General features: G+C 50.6%; 1 protein-coding gene across 4 annotated transcripts in view; it reads right to left on the bottom strand.

Moving 5' to 3' along the window:
• LOC146870694 (plasma membrane calcium-transporting ATPase 4-like) overlaps nucleotides 1-25,113 on the bottom strand; it is a 1,872,989-nt gene that overhangs the window by 83,506 nt on the left and 1,764,370 nt on the right. The window lies entirely within an intron of this gene.

The raw sequence follows: 25,113 nt of genomic DNA on the forward strand, positions 1-25,113 counted from the left end.
CACACTGATTTGCGCATTCGTGATTCTCTCTTCTGTACTCCTCCTGTACACCCGTTCCTCTTCTGTACCCCACTGCCCCCCGCTCGCCGCTGTGACCTCTTTTACTTCTGTGCCCCCACTGCCCGGTTTTCTCCCTCTGTCCCTCGTCTGCCTCCCGCCCCTGCTGCGACCTTTCTGCTCTGTGCCCCCTGCCCATCTGTCCGGCTGCTGCTGTGCCCCCTTTTCTGCTTCTGTACCCCTTTTTGCCTTGTTTTCCTACCTTGCAACCGCTACACTTACCTGCTCCCGTCCCCGCTGCTGCATCCCCCGCGGCCCCGCCCCCTCCGTGCTCATTTGCTGCCCCTGCCACCCGCCTCCCAGCTGCTCCGACCTCCCCATATATGGCGCCCGCTGTGCGGCCGCGCGCAGTAGGCGTGCCGCTGGGGGGCCAAAGGCGTGCCTAAGGCAAGCCCATCTGCGCCCGTCCGCGCTCGGACCGTGCCCAGCACCAGAACCCCTGGCCCCCGCACCAGCCATGAAGACCGCCTCCGTTACGACGCCAGCACCCTCGTCGCTCTCAACTCAGGAAGGACCCACACCTGCTGCAAGGCCGCCCCAAAGCGCACCCACGGTCCCTTCGCCTGCCGGAACTGCAGCTTCTCCTGCCTCGAAGGCGCCGAGACACCCGCCACAACGGAACCCAACCAGCTCAGATGCATCCTGATCAACACCCGCTCCGCACGCAAACACGCCATCGAGCTCTGGGACCTACTCGACACCGCATCTCCGGCCGTCGCCTTCCTGACCGAGACCTGGATGAACGAAGTCTCCTCTCCAGACATCGCCATAGCCATCCCCGACGGATACAAGATCACCCGCAGAGACCGCACCAACGGAGCCGGAGGAGGAATTGCCATCGTCCACAAGAACACCATCAGGGTCTCAACAAACACCAACGACACTCTCAGCACCGCCGAACACATGCACTTCCAGATCCACACGGACCCCAAGACCACTCTAAGAGGCACCCTTCTCTACAGACCACCCGGACCCAGATCACAATTCTGCGACTCCATCGCAGACTTCATCAGCACGCACTGACCTCCACCGACTACATCCTCCTCGGAGACCTGAACTATCATCTGGAGAACAACAACGACAGCAACTCCTTCACCCTGATCGACAACCTCGGACTAAAACAGCTTGTCACGACGCCGATCCGCATCGCCGGTCACACGCTCAATGCCATCTTCTCCTCAAGCCCCCACGTCGCCTTCAGCCACGCCTCCGAACTCACCTGGACAGACCACCACTGCATCCACTTCACCTTCCAAAAACCCATCACACACCACCGCACCCTACAGATCCCCCGCCGCTGCTGGGGCAAAGTCACTGAAGAACAACTACAGACAAACCTCGCACTCAACCCACCGACCAACTCCACCAACCCCGACGATGGCGCACGCATCCTCAGACGCTGGATGGACGACTGCGCCAACACCTTAGCCCAGCTGAAAAAGCCAACCAACAGAGACTCCAGCAAGAGAGCCAGCTGGTTCACCCCGGAACTCCTAGCATCAAAGCGCACCTGCCGGAAATTGGAGAACAAATGGCACAGCGAGAAGACGCCGGACAGCCGTGCTGCCCACAAAGACGCCATCTGCAACCACCACCACCTCATCAGGACCACCAAAAGGACCTCCTTCAAAGACCGCCTCGACAACAATGCACACAACAGCAAGGAGCTCTTCAACATCGTGAAGGAACTCTTCAACCCCAGCTCCAGCGCCAACGACATTCCACCATCGCAAGCCCTGTGCGACTCCCTCTCCGCCTTCTTTCACCGCAAAATCGCCGACATCCATGACAGCTTCAACCCCCGGACGACCCCTACAGGCCTCGACACACCGGACCCACCGCACCCCATCGACCACGACTCCCTGACAACCTGGGCCAACGTGAGCATCAAGACCATGAGCACAATCCACTCCGACTCCCCGTCTAACCCTCTTCCACACCACATCTTCAACAAAGCCGGCAGCTCCATCGCACCCCACCTGCGCAACGTCATCAACCTCTCCTTCGAGACCGCTACCTTCCCTGAGAGCTGGAAGCACGCCGAGATCAACGCCCTACTGAAGAAACCCAAGGCGGATCCGAGCGACCTCAAGAACTTCCGGCCCATCTCCCTGCTTCCGTTCCCGGCAAAGGTCATCGAGAAGATAGTTAACATCCAGCTCACCTGTCACCTCGAAGGCAACAGCATCCTGGACCCCTCCCAATCAGGATTCCGCAGCAACCACAGCACCGAGACCGCCCTCATCGCCGCCACAGACGACATCAGGATCCTGCTAGACAACGCGAGACGGCAGCCCTCATCCTCCTGGACCTCTCCGCCGCCTTCGACACCATCTGCCGCCGCACACTATGCACGCGCCTCCACGACGCAGGGATCCGAGACAAGACCCTGGACTGGACCACCTCCTTCCTCTCCGGCAGAACCCAGAGAGTCCGCCTCCCCTGTTCCGGTCCGAAGCCTCCGAGATCATCTGTGGCGTCCCATAGGGATCATCCCTTAGCCCGACGCTGTTTAACGTCTACATGGCACCACTCGCACGCATCGCCCGACCTCAACATAATCTCCTACGCCGACGACATGCAGCTGATCCTTTCCCTCACCAAGGACCCCCTCACCGCCAAATCCAACCTCCACCAAGGAATGAAGGCTGTCGCCGACTGGATGGAGGAAAGCCGACTTAAGCTGAACACAGACAAGATGGAGATCCTCATCCTCGGACCCAACCCCTCAGCATGGGATGACTCCTGGTGGCCCGCATCACTAGGGACACCCCCGGCTCCTACCAACCACGCACGCAAACTGGGAGTCATCCTTGACTCGAAACTCACCATTGCCTTATCAAGTCAACGCAGTCTCCTCTACCTGCTTCAACACCCTCCGCATGCTCCGCAAGATATACAGATGGATCCCGACAGCCACGAGGAAAACAGTCACCCAGGCCCTAGTCAGCAGCAGACTCGACTACGGAAACGCCATCTACGCCGGAGCCCCGACCAAGCTCATCAACAGACTGTAAAGATTCCAGAACGCCTCTGCACGCCTGATCCTAGACGTCCCACGCCACGACCACATCACCCCCCCACCTGAGGAACCTGCACTGGCTCCCCATCGACAGAAGAATCTCCTTCAAGCTCCTGATCCACGCACACAAGGCACTCCACAAAACCGGCCCCGCCTATCTCAACAGTCGACTCTCCTACGTACCCAACAGGAAACTCCGCTCCGCCGACCACGCCCTGGCCACGGTCCCGCGCATCCGTAGAACCACATCCGGAGGCAGGTCCTTCTCCCACCACGCTGCCAAGACCTGGAACACCCTACCCCTCAACCTACGACAAACGGAGACCTGCTGACCTTCAGGAGAAGACTCAAGACCTGGCTTTTCGACCAGTAGCAGCAGCACCCCCCTCCTCAGTGCCTTGAAACCCTTGCGGGTAAGTAGTGTGCTTTACAAATTAACTGGTTGATTGATTGATTTCGTGTTCTCCTCAAAACGCTTTTAAAACACCTAAGATATGTCTCCACCCTCTGACTCCTCCCTCTCATGGGTCACCGTTAACTTTTAACCCTACGTCTGCTGTGCTGCTTGATTTGGACTGATGTAATTTCTAACTATGTGTAACAATAGGTGCACTACCTCTAATTGTTAAACCACTTCCTTATTTATGTTCTGTTGATCATCATTGTCTAGTCCAAATGTAAAAACTCAAGTGCCACTTTATTAGATCCCCTCGTTCGTAATAGTTACCGGAACTACTGCACTACAACTCCCACACGACACTGCAATGGCCCTCCTTAGCTACGTAAACCCAAACAGATATATGTAATCTTCCTAAACAACAATCTACAGTTCCCCACCCACCCTTTGGTGACATTCACAACGTTAGTTGGAATATTGCTTATTTATATTCAGAACCAAAGTATTCTTTTGTTCGTTTCTAGTGTATTGAGGTGCATGCTCGCACTAAACACATTAGTGAAATAGTTAAATCACAATCCACTTTGAAAATTCTTGCAAAAAACATAGTTTCAAGAGATTTGCTCCGAGAAAAAGTTCTTTCCATAGTCTCTCGTGTGACACCATTCTGATTTAAGGAATAAGGAAGTGGGTTAACAGTTAGAGGTAGTGCACCTATTGTTACACATAGTTACGAATTACATCAGTCCAAATCAAGCAGCACAGCAGACATAGGGTTAAAAGTTAACGGTGACCCATGAGAGGGAGGAGTCATTAGAGGGTGTAGACACATCTCAGTATTTTAAAAGCGGTATGAGAACACGAAATGTGCGAATCAGTTTGGGAGATTATGAAGAGGACATCGTGAAGGTAAACATTCTAGCATAACTGATGGTATCATTGGAGGATAAAGATAAAACATAGAACGCTTGGATGCACGGTCAATAGCACTGTTATATGGGGTTAATAAAGTCGAGTTGTAACAGACGTAAAACGAGGGAGGTGGAGATAAGTGGATTTAGACATTCATTCAGTGTCTGTGTTTCAGCTACGGTTAGCGGGAAGACGTTAATTTTGCTAAATGAATCAGGGGACAATGACAAGCAGTATTGTAAATAATGAACACAAGTTTACAATTTAAATGTATGATCTTACAATGATGTTCTTTTAAAACTTGTAGAACACGCCTGACGAAGGGCCAAAAACCGGCCCGAAATGCATTGGGTGATCGGGATGAACCTAAGAAGATTATTTACGCCCACTCCTAGCTATCAAATTAAGCCTGGATGGGCATTTCTGCAGCTTTAAGGTTATAGTGTGAAGTTTAAGATATCTCTCATGTGACCCATGGAAAACTTGCAACATTTGATTAATTATGAATAAAATCGTGATGAAATCTGGATTAACTTTTTGCATCAGCGGTATGCATACATGATCGCAGTGCGTCCGGCATTGGGGTGAAAATTCGCCCCATTTCTTCTGTTAGTTTATACAAGTACGTGGTTTTGAGGCAGACCACGAATCTGGGCTTGGCACGCAAACAAAATCAAAACTGGACAAACGTTGAAAAATTGAGACAGTACAGGTGTGCACTCCGTTAACCTTCTTGAACACTGCACACAGACAAGAAACAGAGGTTCAAAGCCATGCTCACAGTCGAGATCAAGAAGGAAAACGTTACTTACCTGTAACAATCAGTTGGTAGCTTGTAGTGGTGTAGAATTACATGTGCTGCACTTCTTCCCAACATTGGAGGCAAACATTGCAAGCTGTTTTGAAGTAAAGGTTTGGGAATTTTTTAGGTGACCTGTGATACCTCCTTCGAAACCCATAATGCACCAGGACAGACACCACCTTAGATGTATTTCTTTATTTATAAAGTTTTATATAGCGTGAACATGATCCTGAGGGATATCAGAGCGCTTTACAATTGGAGGGATAGGAAGGTAACAGTTGCATTACATGTGTCAAATGGGAATACCAAACAGAACACAAATCAAATAGGACTCACAGAACAAGAACGGTTACAAATATCAAGGGTCAACAAAGAATAAGATGAAAACTGGTACATAGCGAAATAGGAGGGGAGCAAATGATTCAAACCAACAAGAATAGCATCCAGCGCAGGGCTTAAAGGTGTAAGTCCAATGCATTAGAGCAGACGATCCATCACCTTATTAAGGTAAGAACTTGTTCATAATGAATCTTTTTACTTCCAGTTTGAAAGCAACCTTGGAGGAGATTCTATGTATTTTCGTTGGGAGAGAGTACCAGATCTTCGGTACAGAACCGGAGAAAGCTCGGTGACACATTCTCTTTTTGCGAAAGATCTGACATTTCAGGAGGAGAGAGTTAGCACTCCTAGAAGGTCTACCTCCCTCTGTAGAGTTCCAGATTTTGTGCTAGATAACTGGGGGTTTTGAAATGGAGGGCTTTGTGGGATAGGCAGGCAATCTTTAGCTGTATTCTTGCTTCGTAGGGCAGCCAATTTATGGATTTTAAGACTGGGGAGATGTGCGCATTTCTTTTGGTACCCGTAACCAATCTGGCCGCCGCGTTCAATGAGGCCCTTAGTGGGGCCAAGGTATATTTGGGGAGACCACAGAGCGTAGCACTGCCATAGTCTAGCCTCGGCAACACAAGCGCTTTGACCACTTGCTTGAAGTCAGCTTGTAGGAGGAAAGGTTCGAGATTCCTGAGTATCCTCATCAGGTGGTTAGCTCCCTTGCACACATTGCTAATATGAATCGTCATGTTCAAGTGCTTGTCCAGGGTGATCCCGAGAGATTTAGCGTCGTCAATAATGAGGGGAGAGCAGTTGAAGGTAGTGAGGTGGTTCATCCAGAGGTCTAATTTAGGAGTGTGATTCGGAGGAGAAATGAGAAGGAATTCTGTTTTAGAGGTGTTGAGCAGGAGGTGGTTCTCAGTTAACCAGTTTTGAGTAGTCAATAGGGTAGTGTTGAGTGAAATGATGTTCTCCGGGGAGGAGATTTTCAGATAAAGTAGGGTGTCATCCGCATACATATGGAAGAGAATGTCCATGGAATTTAGTGCAATAGCTAATGGTTCCAAGAACAAGTTGAAGAGTATCGGAGATGGGCGGACCGTTGGGGGACCCCCATGGATACTGTTGATGGCTGGGAGAGAGAGTGGTTCGCCTTGACACTTTGGGATCTGTGATGGAGGAAGGACGAGAACCATTGCAACACCGGACCAGGCAGGCCCATCCTGTGCTCCACAATGAATAGGAGGTTGTCGTGATTAACACTGTTAAATGCTGAGGAAAGGTCAAGGAGGATAAGGAGGCACAATTCATTTTGGTCAAGCATTTTTAAAATGTCATCCATAATAAGAGTGAGAGCCGATTCGGTGCTGTGCCCACTACGAAAGCCAGATTGATGTTGGGCCAGGAGATGGAAATTTTCGATGTGAGCACAGAGTTGAGATTGGACGCATTTTTCTAGGAGTTTGGGTAGTTTGGGGTTGTTAGAGATAGGGCGGAAGTTGTTAAGGTCAGCGCTGTCTGCGGTAGTTTTTTTTTTTAATAAAGGTGTTACCTGAGCTGCTTTTAGGCACTCCGGGATCGTGCCTTGTGACAGACGCGTTGACAATCTTTGTCCAGATGGGAGAGACGACATCCTTGATTTCTTTGAAGATGGAAGGTGGCAACGGGTCACTTTAGTGATTAGATGGGTTGATACTCTGAAGAACCTTTTTAATGTCTCTTTCACTGAGGGGGGTAAAGGTGTCCCAGTAGGCATTGTTCTTGATGCCCAAGCTTATCAGTACGATCTTTTCTAAAGGGCCGGGAGGGGGGGGGGGGGGGGGGGGGGGATCTGCTATCCAGATCCATTGGATAGCAGTAGAGTCCGCTTGGTATCCAGGTCCATATTGATGAGTCTTGATTTCTCAGTAAAGAAAGCAGCCAGGTAATCACATGAAGAAGGGCTGGCTTCAGAGTTAGAACGGTTTGGTGCTTCCACCGATTGTTGTTTAACCAGTTCAAAAATGTTTCTTGGGGTGATTTGCGGCTTGATTCAGGTGGAATCTGAAATAGTTCGCTGTAGCTCTCTTGATTTGTTTGTTATGGAACTCCTTACCGATCTAAGGATTTCTAGCTGGTCCGAGGATGGTTTAGATCTCCAGGATCATTCGATTGCCCTAAGGTTGCGACGTTCCTAGTTTAGGTTGCCGTTGAACCATGGTTTGGATATTTATGTTGAGGCATGGAATCTAAGATGCTAGAAATAGTAGAGTTGTAGAAGTCAGTGAGTACATGAACCTCAGACATGTCAATTTGGGAAGAGAGGGCAAATTTACATTGGGTTGCTAGATCTGCTGTGTTGATATCTCTGAGGTCCCTTTTCCAAATCTTCGATTTCGTTGGTTGAGCCTTCCTCCGAGACACCTCCATGTTAATATGGAACAAGATGCTGTGATGGTCGGACCAATCGCAAGGGGTGATGGTATCCATTGTGATGGTGTTGCTTTGGTGATGATGAGGTCCAGAGTTTCTCCTTTATTATGGGTTGGCCAGTCACGATGTTGAATCAACTCATGATCACTCAAGAAAGATTTGAGGCCTGTTACCGCTTGGTCATTAGGGTTAGACCAGTGAAGGTAGAAATCACCGAGGTAGATGTGGGACAGAACAGAATCGACATTGCCAGAGATGATTTCCATTAATTGTTTGATGAAGGCGAGGTTGGGGGGAGGAGTCTGTATGATGTTCACTCCCATGAGGCTGTCATTGTTTATGACTCGAAGGTTGGGGGGGGGGAGGGTCTCTGTTTGGGTTAGCGTGAATGGCTTGAATTAGCCCCGTAGCAATCTTGTTGGTGTCTAGGCTAAGCGAGTAAGAGTTGAGTAAGTCATCGATATCGTTAAGCGCGAGATAGGCCATCGATCTTCTGGAGCGGGAGGGTGCATTAGGTAGGAGTACAGTTTTAGGGATAGTGAGGGGAGAGAGTTGGTCAAGGTGTGCTCTAGCGCTAGCTCTAGCAGTGACTCTGGGCAGATTCGGACGAGAGATGAGGGAGCTTATCAAGGGGAGATGTTCAAATGAGCGAGCTTTCAAATCAGAGTTCGAGGGTGAGAAGGTGCAGCTGGAGGGATATGTCGTCCAGGCATGCCACCAAGTCTGGGTGCTGGGAAAGGGGTAGAGGTTGTGTGGGGAGATTAATTTATTTAAGCGATTTATAAAGCGCACGATTACCAAAAATATGGCGCCCTGGCGCTGATCTGGCGAGGAGGAAGTGTCTTGTTTTGTGCCAGAGGGGTCAGAGGCGGTATTGAGAGATTCCAGAGAGGGGAGTTGGTCACTGAGGACTTGCGGTGTTCCAGGATGCACTGATAGAGAGGTTGGTAATGGTGAGAGGGTTACTGGCAGCTGAAGGGGTGGACCATTCAATTTGCCACCCGGCATGGACGAAAGTAGATTGGTGGGCGAGGAGGGAGGTGTATCGGAAGGGGAACTGGGGACAACGCTTTGGGGTACCCTTGTGGATGCTAGCGCTAGATCGTGGCGCTAAGAGGTTGTATTATTAGCCAAAGAGTTTTTGATCTTCATAAAGAGTTTGTCGAACTGCTCTAAATTTCGATCCAATGATTGAGTGAGAACGATCCCGTTGTTGTAAATGGTAATGGTGAGATCGGCTTTGAAGATTGGAGAGGAAGTAACGGCAAGACTAAAACCATTAGGTGTTTTCCTTATCTGTTTGACCTGAAAAAAGGATATGAGGGTTTTCCTCCATTGGGCTCTTCTGTTCGTGAAGAAGATTAGGTTGTTCAGGATGTTGCCATTAGACATACAGAAATAAGTATAAGATATAAGCAGTTCCGGTGTCTTTTGATAATATTGTGTTTGAATTTCTTAGCAGCATTTTTAGTGAAGTTAGGGGGATAAGTAATCTTAAAGGCATTGAAGCCCACTTGAGAAAGTGAGCCTTCAATAGGGCTGGTGATAGATGTAGCCATGGTGGGGGGAGGGCACAATGCGAGGAGAGGGTGAGTTCTTGGGTCAGTTCTGGTCACTAATAGGGTAGGCCTGTTAAAAATATTAAAGTATATAAGTAGAAAGTCCCCACCTGGATGTAATCCGTATGAAGGTGAGTATCTCCTATTTGTTGAAGGGAGATCCTGTAGAGTATAGCATGCACAAAAGTTACATCATGGCCACAGAGCCCAAGTGTGTGAAATAGTTGTAAAAGTAAGATGACCACTCCAAAATGAACAAGTTACTTACCTTCAGTAACAATCTCTATGGTGGATACTCGAACTACAGATTCCTCGCCTTGTTAATAATCCCCAGGCATCAGACTGAATCTGGAAACGTTTAGAGCAGTTCTCCTGCACTCAGCTAGGAGACATCGTGCGGCTAGGCGACAAAGTCATTCCACTCTGGAAGTGACGAGTAGAGCCCCATATAAGTGTCACAAATGCGTGCTGACATCAGTTGCTTTCCAGGCTGTCGGCGATCTCAGGCTCACAGCCCATCAGAATTGGCATAATGATTGTGTAGATCTCTAGATTGGGACCTTTTCAGTTGGAAAGAGAACCCAGTTCACAGAATGGGAAGGCGGGTGGGTCGGTGAAGAATTGGTGGTTACATAAGAGTATCCAACACATAGGTGGTTACTGAAGGTAAGTAAATTGTTCTTCTGTTGGATACGTCTAATTGCAGATTCCTCACCTGGTGAATAGATACCATAGCAGTACCTCCTATAGTTGTGGGTCTATGCACTGGCTAATATGAAAAAGTCCTGCAAAGGGTGTGTGGCCTGTAACCCACTGTGGCTCTGCTGCATCCACTAGCAAATTTAGGGGAATAATTGGCATAGTGCCCCTTTCCCTGCCTTACCTGCAATGATTGCCTGAAGGAACACTCCTGCCGTGCCACGGAGTAGTTTTTGAGCGGCGCTGACTGCTGATGGTGGCGGAACTGACCTACGCCACCACGACCTCGAGGACAGCAGGCCCGGCCCCATGAGCAGTGTTCGGGAGCCTGCTATCACCTGAGGAAACAAGGGCTTTATGAGACAACCGCTTTGACACTGGTGGGGATAGCGAATCCCAACCACCAGAGGATTCACCAGTGAGTGAGGCAGCAAGGGGCAAACCTCGGAGCCCGCGACTGGACCTACGCTGTTGGCGATTGCCTCCCATTAGCAGACTTGGAGGGCCTATTGCAGCATTACAGCAGTGACGGGGTGCATGGTGGGGTGTTTGCTCACCTTAATAGTGCTTTTGCCCACACTTGAACTGAGGGGCCTTTGTGACCTGGTCCCTTCTACTCCACGTGAAACCACCCGAGTTGCATGCCTGACTCCAAGATGCCACAGGTGGGACGTCTGAATAAATCACAAGTATGGAGGCTTGTGTTGCTGCGCACTGTTCACAGGTGTGTAACCACCACTTATTTAAACGTGTATGCACCATTTTTTCATTTATTTGCTTACTGAAAAATCATTTGAAACCATAATTACAGGATCTTGCATACATTTGTATCAGATGATATAAAACTCAATTGTTTGTTGAGAATTACAATATTCATATGCTTCACCAAAAATCATTACAATTGCAAATTTACAAAATTATACATTCATGGGTACTCATGGTACTCAGGTGGGACGTCTGTCACGGGCACCCTTGAGAGTTAGCCTAGGGGCTCAACGATGCCAGGACCGCCGTCGGGGATGTGGTCTCCACGGAGGAGGAGACACGGATTTCAAACCAATGCAGTGGGAGACCACTACCATGTCTGGTCTGTGTTCCTGAACATACTCGATCGCAAGATGGTGGAGAAAGAAGCCTCAAGGCCCTCCTGTGCAGGCACGTAGGAAACGGCTGCTTCCTTTTACATCTCTCGCCACCCAACGCCAGCACCCACAGAACACTGCTGCACAGTCCCATCCTCCCCGACCTGGTGGCAGCACTGTGAAAGAATGACTGAATATGCACTGCTAAATGTAGGGCATCTGAACCAGAGACCACTTGAAGGGACTTGACCAGGCTAAGAATACCCTGAGGACTATATATGCGACACGTGTGTGACTGGGATAGTCTATGTTAACAAATGAGGGCAGACCCTGCAGAGACTGCATGGCTACCCAATACCAACCTGGAAAACACCATGGACAACTATCTGGAAATCTAACAAGCACGCTGCAGCCCCTGCTACTTACTAGAGGTGCTTACGGAGTCGGACCTGTGGCCTAAGGGTTTCCAGTGATGGCCTGGTTGGCGCCTTGAGGTTAAGGTGTTGTGCTGGTGGTACCACTCCACCTAAGCTCTTGGAGAATCTCGTGACCTCGCTGGACACCCCATCATGTGCCATGGAGCAACAGCCTCTAACAACGCAAAGCGGCACAGAACAATCACTTCCTGCTGGTGAGTGCTCTGGCCCTATGCCGCCCAAAAGACAACAGCCAAACAAGGCCCCAGCTATTTCGTATCTGCTGAAGCAAAGACAATAAAGCCGGAAGGGTTCGAGAACGCCGCCATGTCGCTTACTAGGAACAATTTGCTGTCCTCCCTCTGGTATTTCACACAGGAACTTCGAGAATAATTGAAAGCAAATTGAACCTCCTCCCTCGACATATTGAGGTCAGACCTTGATGTTAATCTGGCTATGCTGCAACAAGATGTGGATTCGGTTGAGACCAGGGTGTTGGACCTGGAGACAAAGTCTACTAAATTAGATACCCGGACTGCCCAACTGATAGAAATAACGCTAACAATGCGTGTGCAACTCCAGGCATCACAACAACACAACGACTTGGAGAACAGGTCCTGAAGTGACAACATGAATTTGTGATCAGCGCTGAAGATAAAGCTGGACAGAGTCCACTGTGTTGGTCTAAAATCATCAGGCGACAGGAAGTGACCATGGGACGTCCTCATGAAGCTCCATTCCTTCAAAACCGAAGAAGTCTTTCTTAGAGCGGCCCAAGGGGTGGAGACAATTGCCTTTCAGGGTGCAACATGTTCCAGGACATAGCTCCTGCCACACTGGCTAGACGCCAACATTTTTGGCAAATGACAGACAAATTGAAGCAAGACAGTATTCGATATTTATGGTCATGCCCATTTGGCCTTGCCTTTGATCCACAGAATAAGCCATGCCATGTAACGGTATTCTCAGAGGCCATGACGCTTTTGGGCATCCCGACCCTAGAGGCACAGATTGATGATGAAGCCCCAGATTTGAGAGAAAACCGATTGGTCCGTGACTTCTAGCACCTAGGCTCTCTCAACGTCGCCCTTGCTATCGTAAAAAACACGGACTCATGCTGCAGGGTTTTTGGGGCTAGGAGTTGATTCCGTGCAGCCCTGGTCCTCGGGACACGCAAACAGATCATGGTGGACAAGACTGCCACTACATGGTCAGCCCACCACCTTTGCCTCTTTTATGCACCCAATACTGTCCAAAATCAGTTTCTTCGCTCATTCTTTTTTTTTTTTCCGGCCATGTGGTATGTTTCTTCGCTCATTCTTAACGCTGCTTGGAGGGTTTGCCGATTTGCAGAGGGAGAGCTGGCCGTGATGGGAGATATTAACCTCACCTGGCACGCTAATATTGACAGTATTCATCCCCAAAGATCGGTCAAGGGGAACTTCTCTAGAGTGTTGAAACAAGCAATTCAGGTAGGTGACTGGTAGGCACTTAGAGAGCACTTCATTCAGCCTCCTGGGACTACGCCTTCTTCCCCAACTCCCATCGTACCTAATCCAGATTAGATTACACTTTCATTAGCCAATCAAGATTGCAGGACCTACAGAAAGCGACAATCCATCCTCTCACTTTTTCCCATCACACTTTAGTGTGTCACATTAGACTGCGGGGAACCACCACTGCGGTATCGCCGCTGGTTTTTCCTGGACTCCCTTACCCGAGATCACCTCTCCTGGGACGATCTAAGGAATGCTATTAGGAAATACTTTCTAGATAACGCACCTACTGACAAGACACCCTATAATACCTGGGATGCCTTTAAGGCAGTCCTGAGGGGGAAGTGTATCTCCCTGCTAGCAGTGGTCAAAGGTCAGAGGGCAAAAGATTGACTAGAACTTGAAACCGAACTACAGGCTCTTAAACAGACACATAAAGAGCAACCAACACTAACTCTCCAGCGTAAGGTCACAGCACTGTAGGGCAAACTCAACACCATCTACACCAACAGGGCAGAGCTCACTCTACTTTTCCTAAAATGTACATCCTATGAACAGGGGAATAAAGTAGGGGCCCACCTGGCAGGACCGCTTCACGTCAAAAGGGAACGGGAGTACATAGTGGACATCAGGCAACCTTCCACTGATTTTATTAGCGCAGACCTAGAAGGCACACATATTTGACCAGTTTTATAAATAACTATACACGGCCGCAGATGCTAATTTGAGATGGGTGATTCACCTGATAAAAAAAGGCCACAAATAAAAGATATCCACAGTCTTATTAAGTCTGAACGTCGAGAAGGCATTTGATCGGGTGGATTGGTTCTTCTTATTCCACAAGCTTTTGTGACTAATTTATAACAATGATACTTGCACACTATGCAACGCCTAAAGCTAGAGTTCTGGTGAATGGGGTGGGGTCTCACCTCTTCCAGCTGGAGCGCAGGACACGACAGGGGTGCTCCTTATTCCCGCTATTATTTGCACTCAATATTGAACCCTTTGCGGCACGCATTAGAGCTGCACCCAAAATCCCGTGAATTTCATTTGGCTCGGAGGAACATAGGATTTCACTATTCGCAGACAAGAACAAGTTACTTAACTTCGGTAACGATGTATCTGTAAGAAACATTAGTTAGTTAGATTCCTCACCTTAGAATATCCCCAGGCGTCAGACTGGATCCGGAAGATATTTAGTCAGCAATACCCCTTGCGCGTCGCTAGGCGTCGTCTACGGCTCCGCGTCCGTCGTCGTGCGCCGGAATGACGTCGTCTGAGTACTTAGACGCCGCCCTCGCGCGCTGACGTCAGTTCTTGTACACAGCCTTCCGTGCCAGGAACGCAGAGCCATGCAAGATACCGACACTGGTACCCAAAAATTCTAGGGCCCTGAAAGGGATATCCTTAACCCTAGATGTCAGTTCGCAGAACGGGGAGGATGGGTGGGTCGGTGAGGAATCTAACTAACTAATGTTTCTTACAGATACATCGTTACCGAAGGTAAGTAACTTGTTCATCTGAAAGAAACATGTTAGTTAGATTCCTCACCTTAGAATAGATACCCAAGCAAATCCAACCCCGGTGGTGGGTCTGCGAACCAAGATCACACCAGAAAGTCCTGGAGGACAGAACGGCCAAAGAAGCCATCCCTCCGGACTTGGCTGTCAAGGCAATAATGCCTGGCAAAACGTGTGTAGCGAAGCCCACGTTGCCGCCTGGCAAACGTGTGTAGCGAAGCCCACGTTGCCGCCTGACAGATGTCCTGCAAAGGGACACCCCGTCCCAAAGCAGTAGTAGCCGCTGTGGCCCGAGTAGAATGGGCGCGCAGCCCAACAGGAGGGTCCTTTTTTGCCAAGGAATAACAAATTTTGATGCACAAAACGACCCACCAAGAGATGGTCCGTTTGTGCACAGCTTTCCCCTTCTTAGCACCCACGTATCCAACGAAAAGTTGGTCGTCCACCCGGAACTGCTTTGTGCGGTCCAGATAAAAGGAGAGCGCACGTTTTGGGTCCAGACGGTGGAGCATCTCTTCCTCTTTGGAAGGATGCGGAGGCGGAAAGAAGGTGGGCAAGGTGACAGACTGCCCAAGATGAAAGGGGGTCACCACTTTCGGAAGAAAGGAGGGACGAGGCCGAAGGACAACCTTGTCCGGATGAACAGAGAGAAAAGGAGGCTTTGAAGATAAAGCCTGGAGCTCACTCACCTGTCTAGCCGAGGTGATGGCTACCAGAAAAGCAGTCTTAAGCGTCAGCAGACAAAGAGGACAATTATGAAGAGGCTCAAAGGGAGCGCACATTAGAAATGTGAGAACAAGATTCAAGTCCCACTGAGGCATTACAAAAGGGACAGGAGGGAACGTGTGAGTAATGCCTTTTAGAAAGCGTGTAACTACAGGGGACTTGAAAAGAGAAGGCTGATCAGGAAGCCGCAAGAAGGCAGAGATGGCAGCAAGATAACCTTTCAAGGTGCCCAGGGCAGAGCCCTGCCGGGCCAAAGAAAGAAGAAAGAGGAGAACCTTAGAAAGAGGGGCGGAAAGGGGATCCACAGCCTTTGCTGTGCACCATGCCACAAATTTGTTCCACCGGCAGGCGTATACCGTCTTTGTGGAGGGACGCCTGGCTGCCAGAATGATATCACAGACTTCAGGAGGCAAGTCAAATGGCATCAACTGCCGCCGCTCAATCTCCACGCATGGAGGTGGAGGCTGGACAGGTTCGGGTGGAGGACCGTCCCCTGCTGCTGCGACAGAAGATCCTCCCGAAGGGGCAGACGTATCGGAGGATCGGTCAACATACTGAGTAGCTCGGGATACCAGTACCTTCGTGCCCAATCCGGGGTCACCAAGATGACTTGGGCCCGGTCGTGCCTGATCTTCTTCAGCACTCTGGGCAGAAGTGGTATAGGCGGAAAGGCGTACAACAGACCGCAACTCCACTCGTGACGAAAAGCGTCGCCGAGCGAGTGCCGCCTTGGAAATTCCAACGCGCAGAACTGCTGACATTGCGCGTTCTCTTCGGTGGCGAATAGATCTAACCAAGGCTCTCCCCACTGCTAAAAGAGACCTTGCGCCACTTCAGAGTTCAGACGCCATTCGTGATCCATCATGCACCGGCGGCTGAGTTCGTCTGCTCTGGCGTTCAGAGAGCCCGCCAGATGTTGAACCACTAGGGTGACTCCCTGGTGTTCCAGCCACGTCCAGAGGCGCAGAGCCTCCTGACAAAGGGTCCACGACCCCACCCCGCCCTGTTTGTTGCAATACCACATGGCGGTGGTGTTGTCCGTGAACACCTGCACGACACTTCCCCTGACAGAGGGAAGGAAGGCTTTCAGTGCAAGTCGGATCGCTCTCATCTCCAACAGGTTGATGTGGAGGCGAGACTCCGCCGGAGACCAGAGGCCTCTGATCTCCGCCTCTCCCATATGGCCACCCCAACCCAGGAGGGACGCATCCGTCACTACGACATGCTCCGGTTGGGGAAGGGAGAGGCTCTTGCCCGTGACCCAATCGCGGTCCGTGAGCCACCACTGCAACTGCTGTGCAGTGCCCTCCGAGATCAAGACATGGTCGGACAGGTTGCCGTGATGCTGGGCCCACTGAAACTTCAGGTCCCACTGCAGAGCCCGCATGCGCCGCCTGGCGTGATGCACTAGTAGGATGCAGGAGGCCATCAGCCCCAGAAGCCGCAACACTAGCCTGACCGAAACCCAGGATAGCGGCCGAAAGATGGGAATCAGGGCCTGAATATCCCGGACCCGCTGTTCCGGCGGATAGACCCGGAACTGCGCCGAATCGAGAACCGCTCCGATGAAGAGGAGCTTCTGAGAGGGACTCAGGTGTGACTTCGGCACGTTGATGGAAAACCCCAGCAAATGCAGGAGATCCGCCGTAGTCTGGAGGTGGGAGACGACTGCCTGGGGCGAGCCCGCCTTCAACAACCAGTCGTCGAGATAGGGGAAGACTGGAACCCCTGATCTGCGCAGATGAGCTGCGACCACCGCCATCACTTTCGTGAACACCCGAGGGTCACTGGTAAGGCCGAAGGGGAGCACGGTAAACTGAAAGTGCTCCTGACCCACCGTGAACCGCAGGTAACGCCGGTGGGCCGGCAGGACGGGGATGTGGAAATATGCGTCCTGCAAGTCCAACACTACCATCCAGTCTCCAGGGTCTAGGGCAGCTAGAACCTGAGCCAAGGTTAACATCTTGAACCTTTCCTTCCGGAGGAAGGCATTGACGTTCCGGAGATCCAAGATAGGGCGTAGGCCCCCTTTGCCCTTCTTGGGAACCAGAAAGTAGTGGGAATAACAACCACGACCAACTTCCGGGCACGGAACGCGCTCGACGGCCCCCTTGGCCAAGAGGGCCGAAACTTCCTTGTGGAGAAGATTCAAATGATCCCCCGAGATACGGTGGTGCTGCGGTGGCATGGCTGGAGGGGACGTCTCGAAGGGGAGGGAGTAGCCCCTTCGGACGATTTGCAGCACCCACCTGTCCGATGTGATGGACCGCCAGTGGAGCAGGTGATGGCGAACTCTGCCGCCCACTGGCGTGGAATGGGCCTGAAAGCTCGGACTAGGAAGGCTTTGAGGCGGATGCTGCCGGGGTGGATGTGGGCTGACCGCGTCGTCCTCCAGAACCGCCTCGGCGGAAACCACGTCCGCGCGCAGGTTGGTTCTGCGGCTGGTGGCTAGGCGGACGTGAGGAGGCACCCCTTCCTTGGCCACGAAAGGGGCAAAAGGCGGAAGTTTGCGACCGTGGGGCCGAGAGGCCCAAGGACTTGGCCGTAGCCCGGGAGTCCTTAAAGCGATTCAGCGCACTGTCCGCTTTCTCACCAAAAAGGCGAGTGCCATCAAAGGGCATGTCCATGAGAGTGCTCTGGACATCTCCCGAAAAGGACGTGGACCGCAGCCAGGCGTGACGTCTAAGCGCCACCGTGGTAGAAATCGCCCTACCCAGCGAGTCCGTAGTGTCAAGCCCACATCTGATAGCATGTCGCGCTGCATCCCTCCCATCGGCCAGAGCCTGGGTAAGTCGTGTCTGGACCTCCTCCGGACACAGGGGCAGCACGTCCTCCACCGTATCCCACAGAGAGTGGGAATAACGGTCCAAAAGACAGGCGGTGTTCAAGGACCGCAGGCCCAAACTAAGGGAGGAGAACAGCTTTTTGCCAAACTGTTCCAGTCTCTTGGAATCCCGGTCCGGCGGAGCGGTCGGGAAGGAGGATTGGGAGGTAGAAGCCTGGATAACCAGGCTCTCGGGGGTGGGGTGTTGGGACACAAAACTGGGGTCGCCCGGAGCAGGGCGGTGGCGCCTGGCGACGTTCCTGTCCACAGGAGGAACTGTGGAGGGCTTGGACCAGGTGCCCTGCAGAACGTCAATGAGGGCTTCATTGAATTGCAGCAGAGGCTGAGTGGAGCTTGCTGCAGACTGAAGCACCTCAGTGAGGACGTTAGTCCTCACAGCCACGGCAGGCAGCTCGAGCCCAAGGGCTGCAGCCGCCTTGCGCAGCACCACAGAGAAAGCAGCACCCTCCTCCGAAGCCACAGTCGGAGGAGAGATGAATCCAGTGTCTGGAGAGGTATCCAGACCACTGGACTCCCCCAGTTCATCTGCCCAGTCCTGTGACAGCCGAGCCTGAACGGCCATAGGGTCCTCGGACCCCTCCCATTCGTCCCCGTCATCCGAGTCCTGGTAAACAGGAGGAAGGTGCGGAGCCGGACGATAGACATAATGTGTCTCCAGCAGCGCCGTACGCGGCGTCCATCGACGCCGTAACAGCGCCGGGTCCGGACCGGGGCTGAAGTGGGGCACGACGCCGAGCGGAGCCGGCGTCGGAGGTGGAACCGGTGTCGACGCCGGCGGAGGAGGCGTGACGAGGTCGACCGGCGTCGGCGGGGACTCGGGGAGACTCGGGGACGAGCCCCTCGGGCACTTGCGGCGTCGAGGCCGGAGCCGTCGATGGCGCCGGGGCCGGAGCCGCCGGCAGGCAAGGTTGCCCAGTCAGGTCCGCGGGGCCCGATGGCGCGCCAGCGGGCGTCGACGGCGGAGCCAGGTTCCTCATGGCCGAGAGGAAGGCACTGACTTCCGCCGGCGTCGCGTCACCACTGACCCTCGGCCGAGTCGCGCGACCGGCGAGGGGAGTCCGAAGAGCGGTGTCGCCTCTTGGACTTCTTGGGAGTGCTTCGACTTACCCGAAGACTTGGAGCCAGACGATCGATGATGACGTCGGCTGCGGCTCCGCGACCGATCCTTGGACCTCTTCCTGGACCGGGATCGAGAGGGGCGCGGAGCCGAGTGGCGAAGCTCGAGAAGCTTACGGGACCGCTCCCGTCTAGCCTTCGAGGTCAGGGCCTTGCAGTCCGAACACGACTCCGCGTCGTGGTCGAGGCCCAAACAGTAAAGGCACCGGCGGTGATGATCCGTAACCGACATCAAGCGGTTGCAGTCAGCACAGGCTTTAAAACCAGGCATCCTACCGGCACCGGAGACGAGACAAGATCAAAAAGGATCAAAAAACTTAGTCAAAAAAGACTAAAAGGGGTAGCTCTCCCAGATCTGCGCTTACTGGCACGGAAAAAAGAAGAACTGACGTCAGCGCGTGAGGGCGGAGTCTAAGTACTCCGACGACGTCATTCCGGCGCACGACGCCGACGACGGACGCGGAGCCGCAGACGACGCCTAGCGACGCGCAAGGGGTATTGCTGACGAAAAATCTTCCGGATCCAGTCTGACGCCTGGGGATATTCTAAGGTGAGGAATCTAACTAACATGTTTCTTTCAGATTATACTTTTAACACTTACTCATCCGGGCCACTCATTAGTAGCGCTGCAGGAGTAACTGCGTGGTATCAAGGACGTAGCAGGGTTCAAAATTACTTTGATTAAAACCTATATAATTAATTTGAAAACTGTCAGTCGTGGACATAGAGACGCTACCAGCCACAACACCTTTCCTCGGTGCCAAAAAGGAAATCACCTACCTGGGCATAAAGTTAACACCACGCGTTGCTGATCTCTACTGAGCAAATTTCCCTCCCCTCCTACCACAACTAAAGACAGATTTGATAAGATGAGCTTCATGTATCTTCCTTGGTTGGGGAGGATACATGCTGTAAAAATGTCAGTGCTCCCTACGGTGTTATATCTAGCTCAGAGTCTCCCTATAGATGTAGCCAGAGACTTCTTTCTAACACTGTGTACACTGATTACATGCTTCATTAGGCAGAATAGTAGAGCTCGTCTTCCCTTTAAAGTATTACGACTGCCAAAGGAGTCTGGTGGTCTTGTTCTCCCAAATCTCTTTCTACTACAATGCTGCACAACTACGTGTTATCTTCGAATGGTCCCTTCGTGAATCCGATTAACACTGGCTCCACATGGACATGGTGATCATGGGGAGGGTGATTTAGGATGCGCTCTGGAAGTTGAAAGCAGAACGGCCCCCCAACGCTTATCTTAGCAAACTGACCAGAACATTGTTAAACATATGGGAGGAGGAGTCCAAAACACCGGGGTGGACTATACATCCCTCACCTTATACACCACTACACTACAGTCCAGCATTCCCTCCAGCTTCAGGAATGGAGCAGAGGCATCTGGTTTCTGGCAGAATCTGGACTCTATATCCACCTTATGGAGCTATGGGTGATCCGGCTGGCATTAAAAGCCTTCCTACCCTCTATCAAAAGAAGGCTAATACAAGTGTTCATGGACAACATCACCGTCAAGTGGTATTGCAACAAACAGGGTGGGTGGGGTCATGGACCCTTTGCCAAGAGGCCCTGCGCCTCTGGACCTGGCTGGAACAGCAGTGCATATCCCTGGTGGTTCAACACCCGGAGGGCTCTCTGAACACCTGGGTGAACAAACGCAACCGAAGATGCCTAGTGGCTCACGAATGGTATCTCAATCCGGAGGTGGTGCAAAGTCTTTCAGCAGTGGGGAGAGCCTTGGCTAGATCGGTTCGCCCCCACTAAAACGCACTATGTCAACAGTTCTGCGAGCTTGAGTGTCTAAGGCGGCTCTCGTTCGGAAATGCTTTTCGCATTGAGTGGAGCTCAGGCCTCCTTTCCACCCATACCAGTACTGCCCAGAGTTCTCAAGAATATCAGGAAGAATTCGGCTCAAGTCATCCTTCTGGCTCCGGCCTAGGCTCTGAGGGTTTGGTATCCCGAGCTGTTCAGCAAGCCAATCGGTCCACCAATCGGGGCTGCCCCTTCGGGAGGATTTTCTGTTGCAGCAACAGTTGACGGTTCTCCACTCGAATAAGTCAACACTCCCCCTTCTTGCATGTAGATTGAAGGTGACAGTTGGCAGTGGCAGCTTTAGACTTTCCACCCTAAGTCTGCAATATTATCTTGCCAGCCAGGTGTTCCCCCACCAAAATATAAATGTATATGACTGACTTTGGGCAAGTTTGTGGCATGGTGTGCAGAGAAACAGGCTGACTCTCTTTCTGCTCCCCTCTCTCAGGTCCTTCACTTTATCCTTTCCCTTGCCCAGCAGGGCTCTGCTCTGGGCACCTTCAAGGGCTATCTTTCTGCTATCGAAGCCTTTCTGTGGTTGCCTGACCAGCCATCCCTCTTCCGATCCCCTATTGTACATGGGTTCTTCAAAGGCATGCAACATAGGTTTCCTCCTTCCCCATTCATCATGCCTCAGTAAGACCTTACCCTAGTCCTGACGTTCTTAATGTGCGCTCTTTTGGTGCCCTTGCATAATTGTCCTCTCAGGATCCTTACCATCAAGGTCTTCCTGGGGTAATAACATCTGCCCGGAGGGCAAGTGTGCCTCAGGCTTTGTCATCCAAGCCTTCACACGGGAACATCCACCCAGACAAGATGGTTCTTCGCAGTAGAGCTGCTTTTTTGTCCAAAGTGGTTACTCCCTTTCATGTAGGCCAGTACATCACCCTGCCTACTTTCTATGCTCCGCCACATTCGTCTAAAGAAGAGGAGTAGCTTTACGAGTGGACCCCAAAAACAGCATTGGCGTTCTGCCTTTGGCGGCGTGAGAGAGTTCCAGGTAGACGACCAACTATCCGTGGGGTATGTCGGAGCGCAGAAGGAAAAGGTTGTGCATTAAGATTTGCTAGCAGTAGCCAAGAAGCAACAACTGAGGGTTTGCGTGCTCATCACCAGAGATAAGGCTTCAACCACTGCGTTTGCACGCAGAGTTTGGTCATGGGTGTCTGCCAGGCAGCAATGTGGACTTCTCTGCACACATTCACAAAGCATATTACTGCCTGGACAGTTAGGTTTGTCGGGATGGGCACTTTGCTCATTCGGTTCTGCAGGACTTTCTAGAGTTAATCAGTTTAGAAGACCCCCCTCTGGGAAGGTATTGCTTGGATATCTATTCTAAGGTAAGGAATCTTTGGCTAGAAGTCTATCGGATGGACAAGTTGCTTACCTTTAGTAACACCTTATCTGGTAGATACTATCTATCCACAGATTCCTTACCGACCCACCTATCCTGCAAACTGATTTCTAGGGAGAAGGCTGACCCCTTTCTGCCACATCAGTGGTTTATGTTCTTCGTGGCTCTGTGCTCCTGGTGTGAAAAGTCACAAAAAGAAACTGTCAGCATGAGGGGAGGGGATAGGGGGGGCGGAGGCGCCTATATAGGCACCGCATACATTACTTTTGGCACTGACGACGCCAATGGGAGCCTAACGACGCTACTTACCGGTGCGAAGGGGTACTGCTCAAAAAAAATAAAAACTCGGATCCAATCTGACTCCTGGGGATAATTCTAAGGTGAGGAACCTGCTTTTAAGATAAGGCATTACCGATGGTAAATAAATTCTTCTTCTTTACCATTACAGATCAAGTCTAAAGTTAGTCATACTCAATTTAAAAATGACCTTAAAACGTAGTTATTTACATTTTAATTGGTTTATCTGTATTTCTACTGGTTTCTCTGCCTCTACACTGTCTACATTCTCTTGTTTTTTCCAGCGTCGACACCCTTGGGTATAAGTGCACTTTATAAATTATTTTTCATTTTTTTCTTTCATTTCATCTTGTTCAGCACCATTCTGATGAGGGGAAATGTTGAAAAGCCATAAGCAAAGGTCTATGAACTTACTATTGAAAACCCATTCTTCCATGATCCAGATAAAGCATTCCTACTGGCCTATTACTACCATTTGTGGTACACACTGGTAGCAAACAGATCAAGATTTGTTTGCCTCAACAGTGAAAGATTTTGTTCAGTTGGCTTTGATTTAATTCCCAACTGTAACACTCTACGGAGGTTCTGCAGAGAATGTCCACCCAGTCGTTTATCCCTGGCACATGGTCTGCTGTAAGCGAGATCTGATGAATAACAGACAGTTCCAATACTTCTGAACTTCTTCCGATAGAACTTGAGATCCTGTTTCTCCTTGCTTGTTGATTCAGAACATGGATAGTATTGTCAGTACATAGGAGGACTGATGATCCTTTGATTCTGAGCAGCAACGTAGACCCACTTTCACTGACCTCAGTTCTAATATTTTTTATATGGAGTTCTCTCTCCTCCGCTGTCCATCTGACATTGGCTGCCAACTCCAGTACATGTGTAGCAGCTCCTTCCAGGGAGGGGTGGGGGGGGGGGGGTGGGGGGGTGGGGGGGATCTGTTGTCATTACGATTTCGCATCTCCCTTGTAAAAATGCCCAGACCGATAGCAGTGTTCTTTTTTTGTGTCCATTATGTCAAGGCTTCTTTCATCCTTGATGTCACTCTGACCTGATCGTCGAATGAGCCTTTGCTTTGAGCCCACTGATTGCCAATTTACTTTTGGAAAGCCCTCATGTGAAGACAGCAGCAAAATTGGATTCATGTGGTGTAGGATGAGGACATCCCCAGCAGTGATTTGAAGAGGTGTACTGAAATGTACTGCTTTGTCTGTAGCTGGATGGCTATATCGCATAGCCGCAAAACTATATCTGTGAAAGGGTAGGTTTTGTAAGTGATCGTATCCAGAATAGCTCCCAAAAACGGAATTTTTGTTCCAAGATTTTAGAGATGATTTCTCTTTCTTGAGGTAAAGTCCTAATCTGCTGAAGAGATGCCTACAAGCTCTGATAGAATTTTGGCAGCAGAAAATCTGCCACCAGAGTCAAACACCTAGTAAACATTATTGGGGCAGATTGTAGATTTAGTGGGAGCATTTTGAATTGATAATGGCGACTAGCCACATCGAAACACAAATATTCTTGATGTTTGGGGTGGATGGAATCTCCATCCTTTAAACTGTAGGATTTCCCAGAGAGACAGCAGGTGAAATTATTGTTTCTTGAGAAACTTGATTAACTGCAATAGGTCGGAAATCAACCTCAGCTCTCTTGATTTCTTCCTTATCAGAAAAAACAAGAGTAAAATCCTCCAATTTGTGAGATAGGTGAACCTGTTGTATTTCCCCTTTTTCATATCATGCGGAGGATCTGGCTAGTAACAATAATATGTTTATGTGCCCATTTGTGTCCACACAGTTATGTTAGGTGAATTTCTAAGTAGTGGAACTCGTTGAAGCTTACATATGTCTGCAAGAGAAATTTCACCTAGGAGAGTCATAGTGGTTCCCCGTTTCCTTGTGGAGTGTGTCCTAGTCATAGAGTGTAGTGTGTTTTGCTTTGAATACTGAACTTGAACTAATTGACAATGCATCTGGTGAGGTCTGCTTTGGAAGCTGGCCACAGCAGAGCTGGCCAAAAGCTCAAAAGAGCTGCTTGGTCATCCTAAATAATTTGAGATAGTCAAAGTATGATGTTAGGGCTCTCTTCTTCACATTTCAAGTGATTAAGGCTATTTCTGTGCAAAACTGAGATGGGGGGGGGGGGGAGAGGAGAGGGGGGAATTGGCAAACCTACAGCTTAATTGACCTAGAAAGGAGCGACAACTTTAGGCAGAAAACGCACTTGTGCTGTAAGGATGAC

This window comes from Triturus cristatus, chromosome 1_1 (genome assembly GCF_964204655.1).
Source record: "Triturus cristatus chromosome 1_1, aTriCri1.1, whole genome shotgun sequence".
NCBI lineage: Eukaryota > Metazoa > Chordata > Amphibia > Caudata > Salamandridae > Triturus > Triturus cristatus.